Genomic DNA, 9,741 nt, shown 5'->3' with positions numbered 1-9,741 from the left:
ACAGGAAAGCTGTATAGGTTGATTAGGGAATTGGGGCATGATATGCCTTGAAAAAAAATATGTGTGGGAATGTCGCAAGGCCTGGATCAATTCAGGTGTTGTGGATGGCTTGCCATGTGAGGCTATCGATGAAAGCGAGGTTGCATAGGCTGGGAATGTTAGCTAACACTAAGTGTGTCTTTTGCAGGAATGTGGAAACTCAAGATCACCTATTGTTTAGGTGTGCTGAGATGAAACAAATCTGAGAAAGTAATGGATAAATGCAATACAACATAAGTTGAGAGTCATCATAAACGTATATAAGTGATGTTTAAAATATTTATCCATAAATATATATATGAATACCACAAAATCATCCATGTAAAAGTATAAAGTAACTTAATATCATCACCAATACTTATCAAATTTTCTCTCCATCTCACAACCATTTGCTTGATCACATCATCTTGAAAATATATCTTGATCATCTTTAACTTTTTTTAATGACTTGAAAACACATTTATGAAATCATATCTTATCTCAATCTTTTTCCCCCAAAATTTACCAAAATCTTTTTTTAATGGGTCAGCCCGAAGCCCGCTTGGTCCGGCCCGACCCAGCCCATAAAAAACATGGGCCGATGGGCTGGCCCAAAAAGACAGGGTCGTGTTTTTTTAAGGTATTTTGCGGTCCGACCCGGGCTAAATTGTTGAGCTTGTGGGCCGGCCCGATGGGCCGAGCCCATTTTGACAGCTCTACTTGGGTGTAATAGTTTTTGAATCCATTATTAAAGTGGTTTTTTATTAAAAAAAATTAATATGACACGACAAGTGTAAGAATTTTGATTGATTGTATGTGTAAAGTTAGTTTACACTGTCAGTGCGCTATCTTTAAACTCAATAAAAAATAAGTAAAAAATAAAAAATTCATTATAGAATTCGGAAAATCAAAACTTTGTCCCATTTAATTTAAGTTTTATTATATTTTCTATCAATTTAAAATAAAACAGTATTTTATAAATTATAAAGAAACGTTTCTATCAACTTAAAATATAATTTATCAACTTAAAATATATATTATATTTTTTGTATACAAATTTTAATTTTCAATTATATTTATATTCGTTAACAATAAATTTTAATTAAATCGAACAAAAAATTTTACTCTACAACTTTTTTGGAAATTTTTTTAATTTTAGTTTCAACCATTTATTTTATTGTTTTTTGTTTTTTATTTTAAAACATAATTTTGTTTTTTCTCCTATACCCATGATTTTTTATTTTATTTTAATAACCTAGAAGTTATGGTTAAAGAGGTTGTTGAACTTATGGTTAGTTTAAAGAGTGATTTTTAGTATAACTTAAATTAAAATTTGTATTAAACATATAGAAAAATATTCAAAAAACAATTTTTTGATAAAGGAAATAAAAAAAGTAATTGAAATGTTTTTCATTTATTTTAAGAAGAGAATGTGAAAGAATTAAATTAGAAGAAAATATCAATTTTGACCATTAGATTAAAATAAAATTAATGAAGAAGTAACTCTTTTGAGTTACTCTTGGAATGAATATATATATATATATATATATATATATATATATATATATATATATATATATATATATATATATATATATATATATATATATATATATATATATATATATATATTAAATATAAAGTTAAATAATATATAAATATGGTTACCACCTTGAACATCAAATATATTTTTATTGATGCAGCACATATTTAGGTCGTCTTAGATATGATAGATACCCTATTGCAATTAAAAATTGGCCTTAATAAAGAGAAATATGAAGAAATAAAAAAGTCATATTTTATTAAAATTGTAGATAATATTAAAAGACAGAAAAAAAATTCTGTATGAATATTTCAAATAAAATTTAATGTAAGTAAATATAATTTTTCTATCTTTTCTGTATGTAAAGTTTCTCTGATATAGCATGAATTAATTTCAATTGATAAAATAAAAGTAGTTCATTGAATAATTATTATTATAAGAGAAATTACCATCATTTTATAAGAAAAATTACTATCATTTTATAAGAAATATTACTATCATTAAAGGAATACTAAACCATTAAAGCAATGTTAATAATGAAGTGTTTTAATTAATAAATAAAAATATAAAAAATTAAAATTGTAAAATATGTTAATACCAATAAGACCTTTGTTTTTGGTCGGATTTCACAACCACTAGATTAGTTGTATTATGTATTGATTCATTTAAAAAATTATATCAATTCTAATAAATATTAAAAGTTTTAATATAATGTATCAAAATTTTAAGGAAAATGTTAACTAGTGTGTGTCTTTGGGCACTCTTTAAGTGATTAAAGTGGTAAGATTTTATTAAAATACGTATATTTAATGCATTAAAAGTGTATTGAAAATTAAAATATTAATTTTTATAAAGAATAATTTTTTTATTTAGTATCTTTAAAGAGTGCTATGAGGGTTTTGGCTAATATCCATGATCTTCCACACCATTCAACAACACCCTTGCCAACTGAGCTATTTAATTTCTTTGTCTATTAATTGCATCAATATGTATATGTTACATAGGTATTATTCAACCATATACATAGGTATTATTCAACCATATATTAAATCGAAAGTATTTTTTCAACCATAAGTATTATTCAACCATATATTAAAACTGAAAGTATTATTTCTATAAATAAATATAATTTTCAAATATATTATATTGAAACGTTATTAAACAAACAATTTTAATATTTATTATTTAAATACTAAAAATAATAAAATAATAATAACTTGAAAATAATTGAAATATAATTTCAGTTTATTAATTGAACGTAAATATAATAAACTGAAATATTTAAATATAATACTTTTACGTCTAATATATTAATTATTTTTAATTGAAATATTAAAAACAATTAAAATTTTTAGAGATAATAAATGTTATTTGAAAAACAATTAAAAAGTTAATAATGCTACAGTAAAATTAATTCCAGTTTAATTTTAGTTTATTATTATAGTACACTAAAAATTAATTAACGTTATTATATTAAACTGGAAATAAATATATTTTAATATTTTAATATTTATTCACCGCTTTGTTTTTTTTATGTTTTTTATATCTAATTTATATATTTTAGTTTCTTAATATTTCATTTTATTTGAACGTAAATAAAATTAATATTAAATATATTAAACTAAAAAATAAATATAAATATATCTTATTAATGATTGAAAGTTAATATTAAATATATCTAATTAATATATCAATTTTACTATTTAATTAAATTTTTACGTTTTACAATATATCTTATAAATAGAAGTGGAGATATTATTCCAACATAGCTTATGGCCTAGTGGTATAGTTATCTTTCAATGAGGTAGGGATCCTGGGTTTAACTCTCCATTAATATTTGAAAAATAAATAAATTTAAAAAATAAAAAATTGCAAAAATCTAGTTGGCAGCCACGTCAGCAATAAAAAAAATCAAAAAAATCCAACACAGCACGCCACATCATCATTTTTGTTGACCAAATTCAATGAGGGGGCAAAATAGAGGAATCTACAAATGGCAGGGACGGAATCTATGTTTTTTTTTTTACAGGGTTGTTTTTCGGATTCGCCCCAAATGGCAGGGGGCGAAATAGGGTTTAACCCTAATAATAATAATAATAATACTCTATGTTCTACAATAATAATAATAATATTATACTAATATAGTTTAAATGCAGTTTTGATTCCCCAAATTACTCAATTGTTTGATTTTCCTGTAATATCCTGATCTTTTGGCACCGATAATTATCATTTAAATGAGTAAATGGTAATTAGAGAGAGATCATTGGTCTTATTCTCTATTAATCTAAAGAATGATTAATAACAAGAAAGCTAGTGGGTTAGTTAGAATCTAACTAAGTGGCGTCTTGGTAATTATCACTTAGTTGGAGGGTATGATGGACTATAAGCATTGCTTGCATGGAACTTAAGGCATTGTTTGGTAGTAGCTTTCCAAAATCAGAATTTATGAGGGAGAGAGCTTAGAAGCATAGAAGAAAGGAGAACTCAAGTTCATCAATTTCCATTTTCGCAACCCATGATACAGCTCCACTAAATCAGGTATAACTCTCAACTCGTAACTCCGATCGTAACGATTCTGGTCCCATTGGAAAGCTAACGAATTTCTCTTCGATTTTCACCTATGGTTCGCATTCATAGCTTCTGTTTCGGAGGAGAAAGCTGACCTTGAAGTTGTGTCAGTGATGCTGAAAGTGGGTACAAGTGTGATTACGGGTTTGATGAGGATATAGTGGAACTTTAACTATGGTGGGAGTGCAATGGCAGCAAGAACATGATCTCAACCTCCATTTTAGCAAGGTGAGTCCTTTAGATAGAACTTGGGTAGGATTTGGGGAAGAAAGCATGTCAAGGGTTTAGATTGAGATAAATATGTTGCATGCTTAAATGAATGATAAATGTGATAAATTGCTAGTTGTGTGTGATAGCTACTAGTTGCATATGTTGTTAATGATTGCATGCTGGTGGTTCTGATTATATAAATATGTTAAGAAATTCATTGGGACTGTATTAAAGATGCAGGGGATCAACTATAGGACATTTGGAATGGTTTAGAACCCTTAGAAATGCAGAAAATTGATTCTGCTTCAGGGTAATCGGTTACTGGCATTTGGGTAACCGGTTACTCTGTGTAAATTTGCGTTTCTGGGCATTTTTCATGTCAGTAACCGGTTACTGGATTCTGGGTAACCGGTTACCCTGGGCAAAAGTGCAAAAATCAGCAAACTTTAGAAAGTCGTAACTTTCGGCTCGGGTATCGGAATTGCGCAAACTTTATATCGTTGGAAAGCTAGTAACATGTACTATCTAATAAAATTGATCCCCAAATCAGAATGTTTGATTTAATAATATTGGAACCCTACTTAGTGAACCTCGTCGGGCGAGATTTTACATTACTAATTCCCCCGAGAGCAGTTCTGTTCCGAATAGAGAACCGAACGCCTCCTTAGCCGTGTGAGACTTGTTTAAATTATATTTGAACATGTTAATGCTGTCAATGATCATGGATGTGTTGATTCTCAATATGCGGATCATTAATTAATGCATTATATTGATATGCCTTATGATGATCATATTATGTTTATCCGTCCGTTCGATTGACGTTCGGAGATTGTTGCTTGTTTGTGGCATGATACTTTGTGTGATAATGATCATTAATTCCCGTTGTTTCGGTTAAACATTCGGGATTGATTGTATTGTGTGATTGACGCTTGTTATGCGTGTGGTATGCTAGAATCGAAGTGGGCCACTACTAGGTGGTAAGGCACCATTGTATATGGACTAGTTTCCAATTACCATTGCAATGTGCTTGTGAGTTTCCGTACGGGGTTTTACTCACTTGCTGTTAACACATTGGCGTTCTTGGTATGATTAACACACCTGAACTACCGTTGCAGTGTGCTTGTGAGGGTCTGGAGGCGTTTTACTCACTTGCTGTATACACACTCGCGTGCTCGGTATGATGGCGTTATGCGGCTAAGTAAGCCTACGCATAACAGGTAAACCATCTCTAGTGATGCCATGTAGGCTACATCATTAGGTTCCTACCCGGATGGGCTCATGCGTCGAGACGGCGTGTTGCACTTGCTGTTAACACCACGTGCGTACAGATGGTTAATGGGACGGTGTCGCCTCTTAGGCAAGGTCATCTCGCAGCCAAGTAGGCTTGTGCGAACCCATTTAATCACTCTTGCAGGGTGCTTGTGCAAGTCTCTTGACAAATAGGCATGGGTGAACCCACCGAGGGTGTGCGTGCAGCCTTGGTAGTTTGGTTGTTACCACTTCTGGATTCCCCGTACATGGGTATGGGTCTGCATACGTGTTTGTTGTACTATTTGTGTACTTGTGATATGATGACTCCTATGGTGGACGATTCATGTGTTTGCTCCGTACTTGTACCGGATGTGAGGTTGAACCCCGGATCAATGGTGGATTCGGTTTTGTTGATGCATGTACCCTGTAGGACCGAGTGGACCCATAGGATAGGAGGACTCACTGAGATTTAGTAATCTCATCCCAATCAACTTATATTTTTCAGGTGCAGTTTAGTAGCTTTTGACAGATAGCAGGTTCGGATTGACGGCTTAAAGTGGTGACGGCTCGGAGACCTCGTCAGATCTCATTTTCCGCTGTGCAAGATCCATTGAAGACACATGTTTTGTAATTATTATTATTATTTCATGTTGTATTCTAAATGGATCATCTTGTATCCATAGCTTTTGTATGTACTCAATATCAATTTTAACGTTTCATGCATAATATACTAGTCAGTTATGTATGGGGTGTTACAGTTGGTATCAGAGCAGGTCGATTCTCGGCCGAGCCATGAGACATCACTAGCAATTCCTTTTCCTCCTCTCAAGTGTGCGTTGCTAGCCTGATTTTACTAGTATCTCATTCAGTCATTGAACTCGATCAACTCATCGACTGAGTGTGGGACGGTAGAATTACGGCAGAGCCGCCACGAGGACTCGTAAACCTGTAAGTGTTGTGAACCCAAGTAGTTGGAGTGGGATGAGTAATGGATTGTTGGATGTTTTAAGTGGGTGATATTGGAGTCGTCAAGTTTAAGGAGAGCGGTTGATGTGAAGTAGTGATACCCGAACTATCAAGGTGCGGATGGAGACGGCTAAAACCCCCAGGATTTTGATTGGACGAAGTGAATATTTCTCTAAGTCTTGGTAATAGCAAGGGAAATCCAAATAGGAATGAGTAGGAGCCTTGTAAGGGAGATTCTCCGAAGGTGTTGAGCTGTGAATTAGTAGGATTCAGTACTGATGATGCTGCCGGTGTTAAGTGTGACGGGTGAGCTGATAGGACAAAATGGCCTCGGGAAATGCGGACAGAAGAGTTAGACCTTTCTGATTGCGCTGGTACGGACAGTAATTGGATGGATGAAGTATTAGATCCTGATCCAACTCGAAGTACCCTAAGCGAGAGTAGTTACCTAGTAGATGTTGGTGGAATGTATGAGTGTGGTAACTTAAGATTGGCGAAGCTTGAATACCTTGTCGGTGGAAGAGGGCATGCATTTCCATTCTTATCATTTTGTATTTAAGTTCTAGAACTACGCTAGATGGAATATGAAATGATGTAGAAGCGTGAAGTGCAGTGACCTAAGTTCTTGTTAGTTGTTGTTTGTCTGACCCCGAGTGAAGCCATAGAACTACGCTTGGCGTTGGGCGTACAGGCGAGTAAGAACTAAGATCTATCTGGACTGAATTATCCTTGGAATCTCATGCATGCGTGGGACGAGTGGGTACGCGCACTGCATGGTGATCCGAAGTTGAGCTTCAAATCTTCGTGCTTGCCGTGTTGGCTTTCCGAGTAAGTAAACCTTGGTGTGTAGCACTCTCAGGTTTTAGCATCCCGAGGAGTGTGATTCGAAGGACTTGAGGAACGATGAACCTATTGGAGGCCTGTTCAGACACTTGTCGGTTGTGACATTAGGATACGCGTGGAGATCATTATACGCCACTGAGGTAGGTTACCTAGATACATGGCCTCGGAGTTAGACCACCATGTTGGTAATACCAGACGGGTATAATGCCACAGTATCGCTATCGTGCACAAGATGCGTGAGTAATCCTTTTTCCGACATGTGTGGGACAAAGGTGATCTGGAGCTCAAGGTAGAATTCTGATTTGGCACTTGTGAGATGCAGATCCAGACTCTCATAAGGTATGTGGGATAAGGATCCATACGTCGCGCTTGATAGTAGAGGAATAACTAGACAGACGATGGTGAAATGGATCAAGATCCAATACTATACTTATGGAGACCCTGAGTGATCGTGATTGCGTGAGTTAGTATCAGATTGTACCTTGGAGACGTTCTTGTTTCATGAAGTGTTAGGTTGGCAATTTTGCATGAGTGTCTAGAGTGAGACTCATGTGCGGTCATGATATCCTGGTCAGCATAGTGAGTGGATATCATGTACCAATGGCGACCGGTGATGGAATATGCAGGTTGTATCTTGGATCGGTTCGATGTATGATGTGTCCAGTAAGGTATTGCTAGATACTCTGAATGGAGAAGTGTTAATCTTGGTAAGGCACGGACATTTTGGTTTAGGAACTGCTAAGGAGTTTATAAGAGAGATGTTCGAAGTGCAAAGTGCAAAGTGCAATTTCTTGCATTGTGGCTACACTCTGACTGTTAGAAGCACTGCAATGAAGGATGCAGCCGCTGAGGAAGTCAGTTCAGTGTCTGATTCAGAGGTGGAACATACGTTAGATGACTGTGTGAATGGAGTGTGGCTATGGGAGGATCGTTATATCAGTAAGTTGCACGAGTTATCAGAGGTGATACTACGCTAAGAGAATGAAGGTGTATGGTTGGGTAGAAGTTGTGTAGAACTGCTAGAGTTATCATGAGCTGCAGTACGTCGTGAAGGGTTCGATATACCGGTTGAGCAACAAAGATTTGTTGGAATGAAAGACATAGCAGATGTACGCTGTAGAAATCAGTGACAAGGACGAACCTCTAAGCCAGTGAATTTTTGGGTTTCAATGTCCTAAGATAGAAACGTGTACCTAAGTTGTGGTAGATGAACTATGTGGAATGGCAGAGTAAGTAGAAGCTTGATTCTGGAGAGTATGCAACTTTGACGAGTAGTAGTTGATGATGGATGTATATGGAGACCTGGAACGTGTTGTAATTGGACAACTGGGGATAAGGAATTATTGTGTATTAATGGAAACCAAGTTAATTATGGATATAACGTGACCCAAAGGATTTCAAGGCGGGTGGCTTGTTGGAATCAGAGTAGCGCAACGGATCAAGGAAGAGTCAGATAAGTCTGAGGTAGGAACGAACAGACTATTTGTAGGATTCTATGTTGGGATGAAAGTATCTTCCTAAGGGAAATTGTCGGAACAGTGTTTTGTTCATTCCAGTCTCTCGAGGATCCACCATAAACTCGAGAGGTGTTGTCAATGGACCAACTTGGGAATACATTTTTGTGGATGGCATGCGGTTCGACGTTCGTAGGTCATCAGTTTAGCTTGCAAGTCACAAGGGTTGGACTGAGTATCAGACCGTCGAAATGCTGAAGGCTAGAGAGGACATTCAGTTGGCGCAAGTTCTTTGTGGTTATGCCTTGTGTACTATGATTGTACAGGAAGACTGGTACAATGGTTACAGGTCAGTTGTTGAATTTCGCGTCTTATCAGTAGAATCTTGTTCGAAGTTGTCGAATGTCAAGGCGATAGTTGCAAGACGATTACACCTTCGCGGTTTACGGTGACAGTTGTTATGTCTAAACTGGAGTAAGGGTTTAAGTAAACAGATTCAGTTGTATGAGTAAAGGTAAATTGGAACAATCATCCTAAGACTTTGGGAACCAGAGGTTAAGACCAAGGAATTTGGAGATCACCTATTGACATTGTATGGAGTTGAGTGGAGAATAATTTGAAGTGTTGTCGCAGAAGTGACGTTGTGGCAGTAAGTTCTCGAATAGGAAGTAATTCAAGGAGCTGAGTGAATCAGTAATGTTTGTTGAATGAGGGTGAACACACCAGAGAATGAAACGAAGGATATCCGACATGAGTGGATTATTAGAGTTTTTGAAGTTCTGGAGATTCAGTGCCGAGCAGTGAAGGTCGAGGACCCTGAAAGGATCTTTCCCCCAGGTGTGTCAAGACGAAGTATCAGATTCGACGTATTGCTTGAGAGTTAAGGTT

This window comes from Vicia villosa, unplaced genomic scaffold (assembly GCF_029867415.1).
Source record: "Vicia villosa cultivar HV-30 ecotype Madison, WI unplaced genomic scaffold, Vvil1.0 ctg.006417F_1_1, whole genome shotgun sequence".
Taxonomy (NCBI): domain Eukaryota; kingdom Viridiplantae; phylum Streptophyta; class Magnoliopsida; order Fabales; family Fabaceae; genus Vicia; species Vicia villosa.
The sequence above is the reverse complement of the archived record's forward strand: the minus strand, read 5'-3'. Positions refer to the sequence as shown.